We start from the raw sequence: 18,858 nt of genomic DNA, 5'->3' as shown, positions 1-18,858 counted from the left end.
TACTCTTTTTTAGATTCTTTTCCCATATAGGTCATTACAGAGTATTGAGAAGAGTTCCCTGTGCTATACAGTAGATCCTTATTAGTTATCTTTTATATATATGGTAGTGTTACTTAAACAATGTTGACAGCACTGTGGAGATGGGAATCAATGGTTGATATTCCATCACTAACCAAAACCATTAAACATGGAAGTAAATGGAAAACTACCACCACTTTTCTGAGAAATTCAGAAATCTCAGATAAAAACAAAAACTAATATTAAACATTTGTGAAACTAACACCCAGAATTGACATTATATCTTATTTTATAGGCTTTAGTTTTTTCTAACAGAAGAAATAAAACCTTACAGGTAAAATGCTATCTGATCCCTAACCCCAGTCAGAATCTCCTTCTGGTTTGTCCAGTGGGGAGCCCTAGTACGAGTTGAGACAGAGAGAAGAGAGAGAGAATGGTATTGCTTTTCCCAGGTTCCTTTCTATAAAATCAGTTTGGGCTGACTGAGTCCTTTAACTGAAGGGCAAGATTATTTCAAGGTGGCTCTGTCTCCAGGACACTCTCCTTCCAGGTTCCAGTAACAGCTCCCAAACTTTCTCCATTCTATGGGTGGTAAGAGCACTATTACTAGTCCTTGGACATTTTATTATCCTTGTGGTTTTCCCATACCGTTGTAGATTATGTCTTATTAAATAATACTCAAACTAGTCTAATTTGAGTATGCATCTGCTTCCTATTTATTCCTTGACCAATTCACTGGGGAAGCTAGCCAAAATGCAGATTTTCAAGCCTTTGCCCCCTTTCTTTTCATTAATTCATTTAGTTATTCATTCATTCAACAGCTCTTTAAGTGCCCCATGTGCCTGGCACCAGGTAAGATGTTATGGGTACAAAGGTAACGAGACACAGTTCCTGCCTTTGAGAGAAGAGACACACAACAAGGAAGCAACTTAATCATGGCTAATGATTATGTGATAGAGGATTAAGGGAGCAGGTGGTAACTTTAGATTCAGTGACCAGGGAAGGCCTCTCTGTGGAGGTGGCATTTCAGCCTGAAACATGAGATAAAACCTGAGGGAAGGGCATTTGAGGCAGAAGAAACCACAAGTGTAAAAGGTGGGAGAGTGCTTGGCGTTTTCAAAGAGTAGAAAGGAAACCAGTGTGCTTGGAGCAAAGTAAACTGCACCATAAGGCTGGAGAGCTAGGCAGGAATCAGATGGTGTAGGGCCTCCTGGGCAGGCCATGGTAAAGAATTTGCATTTTGTTCCAAGGGCAATGAGGAACCATTAAGTATTTTAAGCAGAGGAGGGTTGTATATGTTTAAAGATTATTCTTGCTGCTGAGTAGGAATCGATTGGAAAAGGACAAGATGGAAGTAGAACCACAAATAACAAATGATGATGAGGTTGTGGAGAAAAAGGAAGCCTTGTATTACATGGTTGGTGGGAATGTAAATTGGTGCAGCCACTGTGGAAATTAGTATGGAGGTTCCTCAAAAAACTAAAAACAGAGTCTGATTGGGACTTCCCTGGGGGCGTAGTGGATAAGACTCTGTGCTCCCAATGCAGGGGGCCTGGGTTCGATCCCTGGTCAGGGAACTAAATCACACATGCATGTCACAACTAAGAGTTCACATGCCACAACCAAGGAGCCCATGAGCCACAACTAAGGAGCCCGCCTGCCACGACTAAGGTGTCGGTGCAACCAAATAAATAAATATTGAATAAATAAATAAATAAAAATAGAGTATGATCCAGCAATTCCACTCCTTGGTATATATCCAAACAAAAACACTAATTTGGTAAGATACATGCATCCCAATGTTCACAGCAGCACTATTTACAATAGCCAAGATATAGAAGCAACCTAAGTGTCCATCAACAGATGAATGGATAAAGAAGATGTGGCATATATATATATATATATATATATATATATATATATATATATATATATATATATACAATGAAATACTTCTCAGCCATAAAAAAAAGAAGGAAATTTTGCCATTTACAACAACATGGATGGACTTGGAGGGCATTATGTTTAGTGAAATAAGTCAGAGAAAGATACTGAATGTTATCATTTATATGTAGAATCTAAAAACTAAACTAGTGAATATAACAAAAAAGAAAAAAAAAGATGGAAATAGAGATATGGCAGTGAGAGTGAAGATGGAGAGAACTGGCTGGATTTGAGATGTATTTTGGAGGTAGAACCAGTGGACTTGGTGGAGGAAGAAATGGGAAAAACTCTAGGCTGACTGATAGATTTGACTTCTACAAGTGAATCATTGAATGGTGGAGTCCTTTACTGAGATTGGAAAGAAACATATTTCTGGAGGGAATATGAAAAATTCTGATTCAAGTCATTCTTTGAGAAACACTATCCACAGCCCGAGTACGCATGCTTAAAGCTCTACAAAATAACTAGACAACTCCGACCCTACTGTGGAAAAAGGAATGAAGTTAACATTTATCCAATATGTTTTGTATGCCAGGTGCCATCATACCTATCATCTTATTTAATCTTTATCATAGTCCTGTGATGTTATCTCCGGTTTACAGATGAGGAAACAGAAGCCCAGATGGGTTAAGTGACTCATAAAAGATTGCACAGCTAGTGAGGTGGTAAATTGATATGCAAGCCTATTTCTTCAGAGACCAGGTTCAAAGCTGTTTCACCACACAACACTGCTGTTAAAAGGTGGGTTCTTTCCTCATAAATTTGGTCACTTAATTTCTTAAATATGACCATGGAAAGAGTGTGGTAAAAAGAATTAAATTAGCTCTTATGTAATTGTTTTCCTTTCTTTTCCAAACAAGACTTTTGATTAAACAAATTCATGTTTGATATACATCAGTGCTGGTCCTCTTCCAACTGTTGTATGGTGTTACACAGGAGATTTTTTTTCATTTCCTCATTCTAACCGTTTTCACCATATTATGAAATAAAGAAATTTGAGTTTTAAAAAATTCAGGAATTTCACCATTTCTCTTTTCTGAAATCTTTGAGGTCAAATATTAAAACTTACCAATGAAGAAACTACAGTTCTGTGTACTTTAGTAAAAGTTCAGATGAGCTGTATAACTCTTTACAAATTTTGCCCAGTGCCTTCTCTGTAGCTGATTTATTTCCCCTTTTCTTGGTTATATTCCTGCAGTCATCACTTTTAGGTCACGTGATTCTGAAATAAGAAACATTTAGGCTGTTTTACAAAATGTAACAGGATACACTTTGTCCTATTAACCATTAACAGCGATCCAAATGTGATCTATCAAAAACTTAGATAAATGATATCATCTTGGAAGAAAAATACCTCTTGGCTCAATTGGGAAATGTTGAGAAGAACTATGGCAAATTTTTTCTCAAGAAAAAATTGTTGTTTTCCAAATTCACCAGTTTTTGAAATAACTTCACCCAAACAATTTGTTTTAAAAAGTTATCATAAGAGTCCGCCTGCCAATGCAGGAGACACGGGTTCGAGCCCTGGTCTGGGAAGATCCCACATGCCATGGAGCAACTAAGCCCATGCGCCACAACTACTGAGCCCGTGTGCCACAACTACTGAGCCTGTGCTCTAGAGCCCGTGCACTGCAACAAGAGAAGCCACCACAATGAGAAGCCCACGCACTGCAACCGAGAGTAGCCCCCCCTCGCCACAGCTAGAGAAAGCCTGCATGCAGCAATGAAGACCCAACACAGCCATAAATAAATAAACAAATAAATAAAGTTATTTTTTAAAAAAGTTATCAGGACCACCTCATAATCATTAGAATGACTACTATTTAAGAAAATCAAGAAAATAACAAGTAGAGAAGAGGCTGTGGAGAAATTGGAACCCTCATGCCCTGTTGGGAATACAAAATAGTGTGACTGCTATAGAAAAAGAATAGGGCAATTCCTCAAAAAATTATAACTAGTGTTACCTATGATCAACAATTCCATTTCTGGCTAAATATACAAAAGAATTGAAAGCAGGGACTTGTCAAGATATTTGTACACCCATGTTCACAGGAGCATTATTCACATTAGTCAAGGGGTGGAAGCAACCCAAGTGACCATCAAGAGATGAATGGATAAACAAAATGTGGTATGTACATACAATGGAATATTACTCAGCCTTAAAAAGGAAGGAAATTCTGCAATATGCTACAACATGGATGAACCTTGAGGACATTATGTTAAGTGAAATATGCCAGTCACAAAAAGACAAATATTGTATGAGTCCACTTAATGTGAAGTACCTAGAGTAATCAAATTCATGGAGACAGAAAGTAGAATGATGGTTGCCAGGGACTGGGGCAGAAAGGAATGAGGAGCTTTTGTTTAATGGATAGAGTTTCAGTTTTGTAAGATGAAAGAAGTTCTGGAAATAGGTGGTAGTGATGGGTGTACAACAATGTGAATAGATTTAATGCCACTGAACTGTACACTTAAAAATAGTTAAGATGGATTAAATAAAAACATGGTTTTAGAAAATAAGTTCAAAATAGATTTGGTAAATTTTGGGTGGTGGATAAATAGGGTTTTCCATCTACAGAGTCATCTCCAGAGGTTACAAGGGAGCCTGTAATTTCTGCTAACGTATACTACCTCAATCATTTGAAAACAAACTGTGAAAGTTTATGTGTGTGTAACTGGCCAACTGACATTTTATTAAAACTCCATCCAAAACAAACAAAAATTAAGATAGCATATTTTATATCATGTGTATTTCATCACAATTAAAAATTAAAAACCATTTTTAAAGTTATTTAGTAGGCCTAATAAGACCTTGACAATTTGGGAAGAGAAAAGTTTATTTCATCTGTCTTTTTTTGGGGGGGGGATGGGGGGGACATGTCTTGCGGGATCTCAGTTCCCCAGCCAGGGATTGAACCCAGGCCCTCAGCAGTGAAAGCACCAAGTCCTAACCACTGGATCACCAGCAAATTCCCATTGCATCTGTCCTTAAACAAAATTGGAATAAATGGAAATATTTTAGATTTTTAATACTTTTAGAACATTAGCATTTACTGATCATCTATTCTAAACTTACCCGAACAGAAATACTTCTATCCCTGATAGAAGAGTATTTACTCTCCAGTCATGTTCTTCCAGTGATTGAGAGCTTTCATAACTATGGGAAGCAACCCATTTCAGCTCCTTGATGTCCGCTTTGGTTTGCAACTCAAATTTCTTATGCTTTGCTGCTTTGTCCACCTCTAATCTACAAGAAAATCATTTTGTTGCACTAGAGTCTGTTCTATCCTGATACCACCATTTAAATGACTACACTTTATTTTATTTTTATTTTTTTAAAGAATCTGTCTCATGACAGTCTCCTAGGGGAGATGGGGAGGTGAGTGGGAGATGGCCTCAGAAGCCACTCATCCTCATCTTTGGAAGGATCACAAAGCTAAATGACTACACTTTATTAATGAATGTGCTTTCAGGGTCTGTGTTCTAACTTACATAACATTTTAGCATATGTGTTTTGGTCTTCAGGAAACATAATAGGGTAAAAATGTTATGTTTTTTAAATCCAACAATTACAGACACACGTAGAGTAAAAAAATGGGTCTCTCATTCTTTATCTAGCTCCACATCCCAAAAATGACAATTGTTTGTCATGTGTTTGGAATATTTTCAAGTATAAACAAATCATTCCATTTTTATCACACATATCACACTATTCATATTGTTCTATGGCTTACTTTTCTCATTTTGCAATCTAGTCTGTGTTAATTATCCAAACGTATTCTATTCATGGGATATTTTGAGGCATTAGTGAAAGCATAGTGTGGGCTACAACAATGCATTGGGAAGGATTTTCATGATACTGCTCTGTCTTACCTCTTCTTTATTTAAATGTGAAAATTTTCTCACAAAACAAAACTGATTTGAATAATATCTAACCTGAGCTCTGGTAAAACAAATTTAAAATCTGTCAAATTGCTTTTGAAGAGCTCCTATAGGAAACCATCAAAGTTAATGTGTTTTACTGTATTCTGAATTTCTGGTGTCTTTCTTTTGAGTTGTTTTTTAAAAACATATTTATTTATTTATTTGGCTGCCTTGGGTCTTAGTTGCAGCATGCAGGATCTTCGTTCTGGCGCATGGTTTCTCTCTAGCTGTGGCGCTCAGGCTCTAGAGCACACAGGCTCAGTATTTGCTGTATGTGGGCTTAGTTGTCCCGTGACATGTGGGATCTTAGTTCCCCGACCAGGGATCGAACCCAAGACCCCTGCATTAGAAGCCGAATTCTTAACCACCAAGCCACTGGGGAAGTCCCTCTTCTGAGTTCTTGAAACTATTAGCACCAATTCTTGAAAAATCCCTGACCAACAGAGAAATCCTGTAGCCTCACTAGTACCCTATTTTCTTCTGAGGATATTAATTGCTTCTTCCTGAGGGATCAGGTAGGGATCACTTCTTTGCTCCATGTTCTTCCTCTACATTCTCTTTGAAATGGTCATATTTTGCTCCTTAACGTCTACATTCGTATGCAACTGGTATTTATTTTAGGGTCAAGTCAGAGATTCTGCCAGGCTTGGTAGAAACATCTGTGACACTCCTGACATATAATGATTCAAATTGTAGGTGGAAACATCATTATGTACTCCTGGAACAAACTCTCAAGGACTGGGGGAGGATCCCCAGTAAAGATCTGCACTGTGTTTCCACTTCATCAAGTTTAAGACCCTTATGGGATATAACACCCAGATGTGTGGTTCTGGATTAAATCCTGTTTTTTGTTTGTTTTTGTTTTTTACATAAATGTATGTAGGTATTTATTTATTTATTTATTGGCTGTATTGGGTCTTCGTTGCTGCTCAAGGGCTTTCTCTAGTTGTGGTGAGTGGGGGCCACTCTTTGTTGCAGCGCACAGGCTTCTCATTGCAGTGGCTTCTCTTGTTGCGGAGCACGGGCTCTAGGCGTGTGGGCTTCAGTAGTTGTGGCTTGCGGGCTCAATAGTTGTGGCTCATGGGCTTAGTTGCTCCACGGCATGTGGGATCCTCCCAGACCGGGGATTGAACCCATGTCCCCTGCATTAGCAGGTGGATTCCCAACCACTGTGCCACCAGGGAAGTCCCTAAATCCTGGTTTTGATAAACCAGCTGTAAAGGCCATTTTGAGGTTGGTAAAATTTGTATATGGGTATTAAATGAGGTGAAGAATTATTGAAATTAATAGGTAGAGGTTAATAAATTGAAGGTCATAAAGCAACATGTATATAATCCCATTTGGTAAAAATGCATATATCTATATATCTTTCCATAGACAAATATCTCAATGGGATGTACAGGACTTCCCTGGTTGTCCAGTGGTTAAGACTCCACGCTTCCACTGCAGGGGCCGTGGGTTCAATCTCTGGTCAGGGAAGTTCTGCATGTTTGTATGGTGCAGCCAAAAGAAAAAAAAAGAATATACACTAAGGTAATCTTTGGTTGTGTTAGTATAACGTTTTTATATTTTCTACAATGCTCATAAACTGATTTTGTATAGTAAAACCTTATTTTTTATTAAAAAATAAAATAACTATAGGTTCTAGAAAAAATATAAATGTGAATTAAGTTCATTATAAAGATAATATTTCAAACCAGTGAGAAAATGTGGAATATTATATTTATGGTATTGTGACATCTGCTAATTACATGGGAAATAAAAAATAAAGAAGAATCCCTGTCACGTATCTTATTACAAAATAAATTCTAAATTTATTTTAAATGTCATAAAATGAAACCATAAGAATTCTTTTTTTAAAAAAATAGGCTAAATTTATATGCTACCTCATATTTTAAAAGTCTTTTAAAAAAATAAAATCCAGGGGACGTCCCTGGTGGTCCAGTGGGTAAGATTCCACGCTTCCAATGCAGGGGACCCAGGTTTGATTCCTGGTTGGGGAACTAGATCCTGCAGGCATGCCGCAACTAAGAGTTCGCATGCTGCAACTAAGAGTCCTCATGCCTGGCGAGGATCCCGTGTGCCGCAACTAAGACCCAGCACAGCCAAAATAAATAAACAGACAAACAAACAAATAAATAAAATAAAAATAAAATCCAGAGGCTTGGGCCAAGAAGGTGGAGTAGAAAGACCCTGAGCTCACCTCCTCCCTTGGGCACTTCAAAGTTATAAGTATTTACAGAGCAACTACTGGTGAGAAAGACCTCAAGATTGGCAGAAAACATCTTCGACAACTAAAGATATAAAGAAGGCACTACAACAAGGTGGGTAGAGGAGCAGAGATTTGTATAGTCAAGACCCATACCCGTAGGGTGATGACCCACAAATGGGAGGATAATTACAGTTGCAGAGGTTCTCTGCAAGGAGTGAGAGGTCCGAGCCACACATCAGGCTCCCCAGCCCAGGGGTCCTGCACTGGGAAGATGAGCCCCAGAACATTTGGCTTTGAAGGCCAGTACGGCTTACTTTTGGGAGAACCAGAGGGCTGTAGGAAATAGAAATTCCCTTCTTAAAGAACTCACTCAAAGTCTCACATGCTCTGAAACCCAGGACAGAAGCAGTAACTTGAAAGAAGCCCAAGTCAGATCCACCTGCTGATCTTGGAGAGACGCCTATAGACGCAGGAGGCAACTGGAGCTCACCCTGGGGACATAGATGCTGGTGGCAGCCATTCTGGGAGCTCACTCTATCACTGGTGCTGACAAGCCCCATTCTGGGATCTTCCTCTAGCTTATTAGTGCTGTGACCTGGCCCCACCTAACAGCCTGTTGGCACCATAACTGGGACACCTCAGGCATCTAGCCAGGTGGGGACATAGCCACACCCACCAGCAGGCTGGCTGCCATAGGACCCTGTCACTATTTGCAGATGACATGACACTACACATAGAAAATTCTAAAGATGCCACCAAAAAACTATAGAACTCCTCAATAAATTCGGTAAAGTTGCAGGGTACAAAATTAATATACAGAAATGTGTTGTATCTCTATACATTTATAACTAACTATCAGAAAGAGAAATTAGGAAAACAATCCCATTGACAATTGCATCAAAGAGGATAAAATTCCAGGCTTCCCTGGTGACTCAGTGGTTAAGAATCTGCCCACCAATGTAGGGGACATGGGTTCGAGCCCTGGTCCGGGAAGATCCCACATGCTGCGGAGCAACTAAGCCCATGCACCACAACTACTGAGCCTGTGCTCTAGAGCCCGTGAGCCACAGCTACTGAGGCTGCGTGCCACAGCTACTGAAGCCCGCACACCTAGAGCCTGTGCTCCGCAACAAGAGAAGCCACCACAATGAGAAGCTCGTGCACCACAACAAATAGTAGCCCACGTTCACCACAACTAGAGAAAGCCTGCATGCAGCAACGAAGACCAAATGCTGCCAAAAATAAAGAAAAAAAAAGGAATAAAATTCCTAGAACTAAATCTAACTAAGGAGGTAAAAGACCTATACTCAAATAACTGTGACAGTGATGAAAGAATTGAAGAAGACACACAAAAAATGTAAAGATATACCCTGCTTATGAATTGGAAGAATTAATATTTTTAAAATGACCATACTACCCAAGGCAATCTACAGATTCAATGCAATCCCTATCAAAATACTAATGACATTTCTCACAAAACCAGAACAAATAATTCTAAAATTTGTATGGAAACACAAAAGATCCCAAATAGCCAAAACAATCTTGAGAAAGAACAAAGCTGGAGGTATCACACTCCCTGATTATGAACTATACTACAAAGCTACAGTAATGAAAACAGTTTGGTATTGGCACAAAAACAGACACATAGGTAAACGGAACAGAGTAGAGAGCCCACTTGAATGAGCAATTAATCTATGACAAAGGAGGCAAGAATATACAGGGGGGACAAGAAAACCTCTTCAATGAATGGTGTTGGGAAAATTGGACAGCTACATGCAAAAGAATAAAACTAAACTATTTTCTCACACTGTACACAAAAATAGATTTTAAATGGATTAAAGACTTAAATGTAAGATGTGAAACAATAAAAGTTCTAGAAGAAAACATAGGCAGTAGGCTCTTTGACATTGGTCTTAGTGATTTTTTTTTTTTTTTGGATATGTCTCCTCAAGCAAGGGAAACAAAAGCAAAAATAATCAAATGGGGTGACATCAAACTAAAAAGCTTTTGCACAGCAAACTACAACAAAACAAAAAGGCCACTTTTTAATGGGAGAAGATATCTGCAGATAATATATCTAAGAAGTTAATATCCAAAATATACACAGAACTCATAAAACTCACATCAAAAAAATAAACAACCTGATTAAAAAATAGGCAGATGATCTGAAGAGATATTTTTCCAAAGAAGACATACAGATGGCCAACAGATGCATGAGCATCCTTGCTCAACATCACTAATCATCAGGGAAATGCAAAACCACAATGAGATATCACCTCATAACTGTCAGAAGGCTGTTATCAAAAAGGCAACAAATAACAAATGTTGGCAACAGATGTGAAGAAAAGAGAACACTCATGCACTGTTGGGTGGGAATGAAAATTTGTGCATCCACTATGGGAAACAGTATGGAGATTCCTCAAAAAATTAAAAATAGAACTACCATATAATCCAATAATTTCACTCCTGGATATTTATGTGAAGAAAATGAAAACACTAATTAGAACAGATATATGCGCCCCTATGTTCACTGTGCATTATTTACGATAGCCATGTTGTGGAAGCAACCTAAGTACCCATCAATAGATGAATGGATAAAGGTGTATAGCACATATATACAATGGAATATTATTCAGCCATGAAAAAAGAATGAAGTCTTGCCATTTGTGACAACATGAATGGACCTAGAGGGTGTTATGCTAAGAGAAATAAGTCAGACAAATACTATATGAGTTCACTTATATGTGAAATCTAAAAAGTAAAACAAATGAACAAACATAAAACAGAAATAGAGTCATAGATACATAGAATAAACAGGTGGTTGCCAGTGGCAGGGGAGGGGAGGAAAGAAATATGTGAGGAAGATTAAAGGTACAAATTTCTAGTTGCAAAATAAATGAGTCATGGGTATGAAATGTACAGTGTTGAGAATATAGTTTATAACTATGTAATATCTTTGTATGGTGACAGATTGTAACTAGACTTATTGTGGTAATAATTGTGAAATATATAGAAACATGAAATCACCATGTGTAACAGGAACTAACATAGTGTTGTAGGTCAATTATACTTCAAAAACAAACAAACTCATATAAAAGGAGATCAGGGCTTCACTGGTGGCGCAGTGGTTAACAATCCGCCTGTCAATGCAGGGGACACGGGTGTTCCAGCCCTGGTCCGGGAAGATTCCACATGCCATGGAGCAACTAAGCCCGTGCACCACAACTACTGAGCCTGCGTGCCACAACTACTGAAGCCCATGCACCTAGAGCCCACGCTCCGCACCAAGAGAAGCCACCGCAACAAAGAGTAGCTTCCGCTCACCGCAACTAGAGAAAACCCCACGCGCAGCAACAAAGACCCAATACAGCCAAAAATAAAATAAATAAATAAGAAAAAAATGGAGATCAGATTTGTGGTTACCTGAGATGGCGAGGGTTCGGGGGTACAAACTTCCAGTTATAAGATAAATAAGTACTAGGGATGTAATGTACCACATGATAAACACAACTAACACTGCTATATGTTATCTATAAAAGTTGTTAAGAGTGTAAATCCTAAGAGTTCTCATCACAGGGAAATTTTTTCTTCTATTTTTAAAAATTTGTATCTATGTGAGATGATGAATGTTCACCAAACTTACTGTGATAATCATTTCATGATGTATATAAGTCAAATCATTGCTGTATACCTTAAACATATATAGTGCTGTATGTAAATTATACTTCAATAAAACTGGAAGAAAATAAATAAAATCAAAAAGCAAAGAAGAACATTGATACTTTTGACTATATAAAAATCAAACCTTCTGGAATTGTATGATACATGAATTATATCCCAATGAAGTATTAAAAATTTAAATTTCCTTTGTGTCCAAAAATACCCTCAAGTCAAACTGTGAAAAATATTTGCAGCACATATGGTAGTTAAAGGATTAAGTTCTTTAGTGTACACAGAGCTCATACAAATGGTGAAAAAAAAAATCCAAAAGAAATAGCAGCAAATGATATAAATAGACAAGTTAGAGAAAATCAAAAAACTTTGAAAGTAAATTTTTTGTTTTAAACAAAAAGTTTTGAAGGTATTTGATCTTTAGAATTTATCCATGGTGCTTTTCATCCCCAGAGCCTCCAATCCTACTTGATCTTTTAATTGCCTGATATCTCTGCCATTTTACTCTCTGGTTAGTTTAATTAATTGGAACCTGAGTTAATGAGATGCCAGTGTGACTTTGAGCCCCATCAGAATGTGCCACTTCTTGAGGAGAAGAACTGTTTCATATCACTGAACTCTGACAAGCTGCATCACAAGTGTGTGCCATTATTCTCAGAAAATCTGAGAGAAATGTGTCTGGGTCGCTGCAAACTGCTGAGAAAGCTCTAAGCACAATATCCAACAGATATTGTTATAAAATTATCTTCAAAATAATAGGCATCAGTACTATCAGCCTTGGAGTGACATTTTTCCTTAAAAGCGCACATTCAATTTCCTTTATTTATTTATTTAATTTTTTTTTTTTTGGCTGCATCACACAGCTTGCAGGATCTTATTTCCCCAGCCAGGGATCGAACCTGTAGCCCCTGCATTGACGCTTGACTGTAATAAGAACCATTGTAATCTGAAGTAATTTTTTAAAAAGTGCTTCACGGAGGAGTTGAGAAGTACATTACCACCCCACCCCACCCCCCCACCCCCCCACCCCCACCCCCACCCCCGCTGCACGCAGCTTGCAGGATCTTAGTTCTCAGCCTTCGGCAGTGAAAACACGGAGTCTTAACCACTGGACCACCAGGGAATTCCCTCAATTTCCTTAATTTAATACACATATGTGGAGTGTCTAATGTGACACATATGTGGAGTGTCTGACCCTACCCTCAGGAAAATCATATTTTATTTATTTATTTATTTAGGTTTCTGTATCTTTAATATTTTTTAATTGAAGTGTAGTTGATTTACAAAGTTGTGCTAATTTCTGCTGTATAGCAAAGTGACTCAGTTATACACATATATACATTCTTTTTTATATTCTTTTCCATTATGGTTCATCCCAGGATATTAGATATAGTTCCCTGTGCTATACAGTAGGACCTTGTTGTTTAAGGAAAATCATCTTTTAGAGAGAAAGACTCAGAAGAAGAGCTTAAAGGTCCAAGGACAGTTTCTAACTTGGCATCTTATATTCGGTTACTACCCTGTTATTAATCCACAAACTATAGTAAAAATTGCTACATAATAACTGATACTTATAGAGTAGAGTATTCCTTCAGTCAAAATTAAGTGTCTTCTACATACCAGGCACTGTCCTAGACATTGGGGATTTGATAAGGAATAAGGTGCAGTTCTTACTCTCAAGGAATTGGAGAGGAATTATAATTTATAAGGCATTTTTATATACGTTGTCTTCCTTGATTCTCACAGAAGTCCTGTGAGGTAATCATGAAGAGACAGAGGCTCAGAGAGTGCCAAGAATTGCCCAAGGTCGATGATGAAATAAATCACAGAGTATTCACACAGAGGTTTTCAAAGGCAAAGCTCATGATATATACAAGAAGGATTTAGTATCTGAATTTGGAGAGAATCTGGAGATCTGACTTCGTTCTCTGTATTTCCTGTCTTGTTATGGTAGGTGAAAGGAAAATTTTTATTCTTAGCTGGTAGTGCATTTGTATTTAATATTTTGGAGAACCAGCAGTGTTCTGGCTGTTTACCTCTTTAGACAACGATCTTTGAAAGGTCTTCAATGATAGCATAAACGCTCCAAAGTGCTCTCGTTGGAATTTTTGTTGGCGTCATAAAACTAAAGTAAATTCTGTCCCGTGGAGTAGAGATTTCTTACATTTTTCTTTTTGTCTGCAACGTGTGGCGAAGGCATATATTTCACTTTCCCTTGGGGTTACAGCCACACACAAGAAACAGCTTTTATTGCCTTGAGCTTCTGGAATGCAGGAAACTCATCTCATTCACCTCTGCTATTTACCTCTTTCCCAACTCGGCAAAACGCATAGGAGGTACATGATAGATCTTCGTTAAAACGTCAAGTTGAAGAGAGTTAGGAAAGAGAAACTGAACTATGGAAACTCTCATTTTGGGTAGACAACAACAACAACAACATACTTCAGGGTTAATATTTCAGATAGTTTAGCTAATCCCATATTTGCAATTAAAAAAATTAGGTAAGGGATCTATGAATTTCTTTCCGTATTTATTGAAGATAAAATGGCTTCCTGTGTGTTAATAAGAGCATTCTGGTTTGGGTTTTGTTTTGTTTTGGTCTTTGAAAAACTCTTCAAGAAGGAAAGGGCTTTGACTGCAGGAAGAGGAGGTATAGAGGTTGAGCAGTGTCGTCAACATGACTCTGTTTATACTGGCCCAAGGCTTGTCTGATGTTGGCCAATCCAGTAAGTTGGAACCAGAAATAAATCTTCCTGTGGAGACTTCACTCAGTAATAACTATACTTGCCCTTTGACATGAGCACAGAGAGGGAGACAAGGGGCCACTAGGTTCCTGAGGACTCTAATCCTGAAACCGAGCAGAGGTCTCAAGTGTTGCTGGTTCAGTTTCCCCAAAACATCAGAGGCCAAGAACCAAATGGCTCATTTGTTGCTTGAAGAAAGTATGAGATACAGTAGCCAACTTTCTTCATTAAGTATGTGCAGATATTTGAGTGCAGTATTTGACAAATATTGGAGTGCTCACATGTAAAGGTTCTAGTGTACCATAGTGAAAAAAGACAGGCAAGGTCTCTATTCTGAAAATCCATTCTAAAATTTTAATCCACCTGTGTGCATGTTGACTGAATCATCATTGTCTAATTTCTGTCTCTAAGCACCCTTTTGTCTTTTACTAACTCACCATGGAAAAGAACAATCTGAGAGCAGAAAACATGAATAGTATCTGATTCTAGCTGATTAAATGGATTAGTATCCCTTTCCTTACTTGGAAAAGTGATCACTCTCCTTTCTACTGCCTGGAAAGAATGAACACCAAGTGCTGCAAGTAAAAGCTATATACATGCAACATTAAAGAGTTTTGTTTCTGTGCTTTTCCATTTCTACGATGTGTCCTCAATTGCATTTTGGAAATATAAATTCCTTCAACTGTGATTTCTACATTGTATATACCGGTGTGATATCGAGTAGGTAGTTGGCAAACGTTCTGTAAAGAACTAGTCAGTAAATATTTTAGGCTTTGCAGGCTATAGGGTCTCTGTCATGACTACTCAGCTCTGCTGTTACAATGCAAAAGCAACCAGAGAGCCTACCTAGATGGATAAGTAGGATTGTGTTCCAATTTAAATTTATTTATGAACACTGAAATTTGCATTTTATGTAATTTTCCCATTTCACAAAATATTCTTCTCCTTTTGATTTTTTCAACCATCTAAAAATGTAGAAACCATTCTTAGCTTGTGGGCTAGCCAAAAAAAAAAAAAAAAAAAAAACCCAAGAAAACCCCCAGAAAACCCAAGCAATATTTAGCCTATGAGTCATACTTTGCTAATCCCTGACATAAAGGACTAGTTAGTTCAGTTAATTAGGACCTGATGATGAGGCCAAGTCTGTGGATTTAATCCTCATGTGAATGAGCAAACCAGCTTTGCACTGGTGAACCTGTAGCAATCTCAAATTCCACCCTCAGTTCTGGCTGCTGACTTGAAGATGTGGGCACCGGGACAAGCCAGCAAAAGATGCCATTTCCTCATGCTTTCATGTCTAGTGTGCCTTGCTGATGATTATTCACACTTTTCCTGTCACTTGAAAGTTTTTGAATTCCCCTTTTTCAGAGTAGGTGACACAAATTGTAGTGTGCACTTATCTTACCCCCTTATTAAGGCAATAAAGACAGAAATCCATGGGGGTTTGCTGTTGTCATGTAGGAAAACTGGCTCATAAGCATTTTGGATAATTTTCTGAGAAAGCCCAACAGCTGTGTTGTGCATATTTAATACTAATCTTGAACTTTTTATTGACCAGGATCATTTCATTCTGTGAATGCCCTAAGCAATTCCCTTAATTTTGCTCTTGCAGTAGGAAATAAGAGGAGTACTGCTGTTTCTTGTTTCGGTCATTTTTGAACAGTTTTGTAAGACTCAGAGTTCTATTTGCCTTAACTAAGCATTGCAGATAGCTTTGCCCTATTTTCTTACGAGACAGCGTTAGCTTTCCTGACCTAGATTCTCATGCCTCTTTCACACCTCTTAATTCTCTGTTTTTGAAATGGCTTTGTAGTTGAGGTGAAGCAACTGGCCATGGGGGATTTGTGAAGCATTTAGAGCCCTTGGAGGAGACGTAAACAAAGCCACTCTTTGTCAGTTATAATTGTAAACTGGCTTAAATTCCTCCAGTAGAAATGATTTTTTTGATTACAGGTGTAAGTAGGTTCAAGGCGATTACAGAAAAGTTTTCACATGGAATAGTTCCTAAACTTTACGTTACTATTTTGAGGTTTGAAGGATTGACTCCTGCCGGGTTCTCTGTGTGATCAATTATACCAGAAAGTTTGTGCAAAAAATCTGGAACCATGCTTGATACTCTCTTTTTCTTCTACCCCAATCCCATGAAAGAACCCTGTCAAATCTACTTTCAAAATGTATGCAAAATCAGATCCCTTCTGACTTTTTCCTGTATTGCCGCAACTCTGAGCCAAGCCAAACCATCCCTCTCCTGGATTACTGCAAAAGCTTTCCCTGCTTCTTCCCTGCTCTGCTTCTTCCATTGCTCTTCTTCAGTCTTTTCTCAACAGAGCAGCCAAAGCGGTCCAGTTAAAAACTTAAGTCAGGGGCTTCCCTGGTGGTACAGTGGTTGAGAGTCCGCCTGCCGATGCGGGAGACGCGGGTTTGTGCCCCGGTCCGGGAGGATCCCACGTGCCGCGGAGCGGGGGGACCCGTGAGCCATGGCCGCTGAGCCTGCGCGTCCGGAGCCTGTGCTCCGCGACGGGAGAGGCCACAGCAGTGAGAGGCCCGCGCACCGCAAGCAAACAAACAAAAACTCACTCACAAAGTCTCACAAGCTCTGAGACCCAGGGCAGAAACAGTAACTTGAAAGAAGCCCAATTCAGGCCCACCTGCTGATCTTGGAGCCTCCTATAGGGGCAGGAAGCAACTGGAGCTCAACCTGGGGACATAGATGCTGGTGGCAACCATTTTGGGAGCTCATTCTACCACGGTGCTGACAAGCCCCATTTTGGAGTCTTCCTCTAGCTTATTAGTGCTGTGACCTGGCCCCACCCACCAGCCTGTTGGCACCATAACTGGGACACCTCAGGCCAAGCATCTAGCCAGGTGGGGACATAGCCACACCCACCAGCGGGCCGACTGCCTTAGGACTCCTTGAGTGTCCTGCTGCCCCGGGACCCAGCCTGATCCACCAGAGACGCCAGGAGCTGGCTTTGCCCTCCAGCGGCCAGCAATAGCTCTGGGAACACCTGGGCCCCAGCCCTGCCCACCAGCAGATGGACAACAGCCCCAGGACCACCTCAGCCCCACAGCCTGCCATGTCAGAACCCAGGCCACCAGCAAGCCAGCATCAGCCCTAGGACCCCCTGGGCCCTGACCACACCTACCAGTTGGCCAATGCCAGCTCTGGGACATTTTGGGCCCCTCAGCCAGTGACCCTGGAATCCAGCCCAACCCACCAGCAGGCAGATACTGCTTCAGGACACCCCATACCCCACATCCAGCCATGTCAAGAATTGGCCCTGCCTACCAGCAGGTCAATACTAGCTCTAGGACCTCCAGGGCTCTGCAGCCAAAGACCCTGGGATCTGGCCCCACCCACCAGCAGCTGGCAGCCTCTGCACAAGGCAGGGCCTGGCAAGCAACTGGACTGGGGGCAGCCACACCTATCAGACTGCCACATTCTATGAGGCCGGCATCACCCTGTTACCCAAACTAGACAAAGATATCACACACACACACAAAAATTACAGGCCAGTATCACTGATGAACAAAGATGCAAAAATCCTCAACAAAATATTAGCAAGACAAATTCAACAGTACATTAAAAGGATCCCACACCATGATCAAATGAGATTTATTCCCGGGATGCAAGGATGATTCAATATGTGAAAATCAATCAATGTAATACACAACATTAACAACTGAAGAATAAAAGATCATGTCAATAGATGCAGAAACAAGCTTTTGACAAAGTTCAACTTCCATTTATGATAAAAACTCTCCACAAATGTGGGTATAGAGTTAACATACATCAACATAATAAAGGCCATATGTGACAAGCCCACAGCTAATATCATACTCAGTGGTGAAAAGCTGAAAAAACATTCTCTCTAAGATCAGGAATAAGATAAGTATGTCCACTTTTATTTAACATGCTATTGGCAGTCCTAGCCACAGCAATCAGACAAGAAAAAGAAATAAAAGAAATCCAAATTTCAAAGGACAAAGTAACACTGTCACTGTTTGCAGATGATGTAATACTATACATAGAAAATCCTAAAGATGTCACCAAACAACTACTAGAACTCATCAATTGGTAAAGCTCAGAATACAAAATTAATATAGACAAATCTGTTGTGTTCCTATACACTAACAACAAGCTATCAGAAAGAGAAATTAAAACAATCCCATTGACAATTGCATCAAAAAGAATAAAATACCTAGGAATAAATCTAACTAAGGAGGTAAAAGACTTGTACTCAAAAAACTGTAAGACACTGATGAAAGAAATTGAAGAAAACACATACACAAAAATGAAAAGTTATACGCTGCTCATGGATTGGAAGAATTAATATTGTTAAA

The 18,858-nt window shown here is 39.2% G+C and overlaps 1 long non-coding RNA gene across 2 annotated transcripts in view; it reads right to left on the bottom strand.

Annotated features, from left to right (window-relative positions):
* Positions 1–18,858, bottom strand: part of LOC115866350 (uncharacterized) — a 78,475-nt gene that overhangs the window by 40,477 nt on the left and 19,140 nt on the right. For both annotated transcript variants that reach the window (XR_011377088.1, XR_009560492.1), the window contains exon 2: positions 3,032–3,184. This is a non-coding gene — a long non-coding RNA (uncharacterized lncRNA). The remainder of the gene's footprint in view (positions 1–3,031; positions 3,185–18,858) is intronic.

This window comes from Globicephala melas, chromosome 20 (genome assembly GCF_963455315.2).
Source record: "Globicephala melas chromosome 20, mGloMel1.2, whole genome shotgun sequence".
NCBI lineage: Eukaryota > Metazoa > Chordata > Mammalia > Artiodactyla > Delphinidae > Globicephala > Globicephala melas.
The sequence above is the reverse complement of the archived record's forward strand: the minus strand, read 5'-3'. Positions and strand labels throughout refer to the sequence as shown.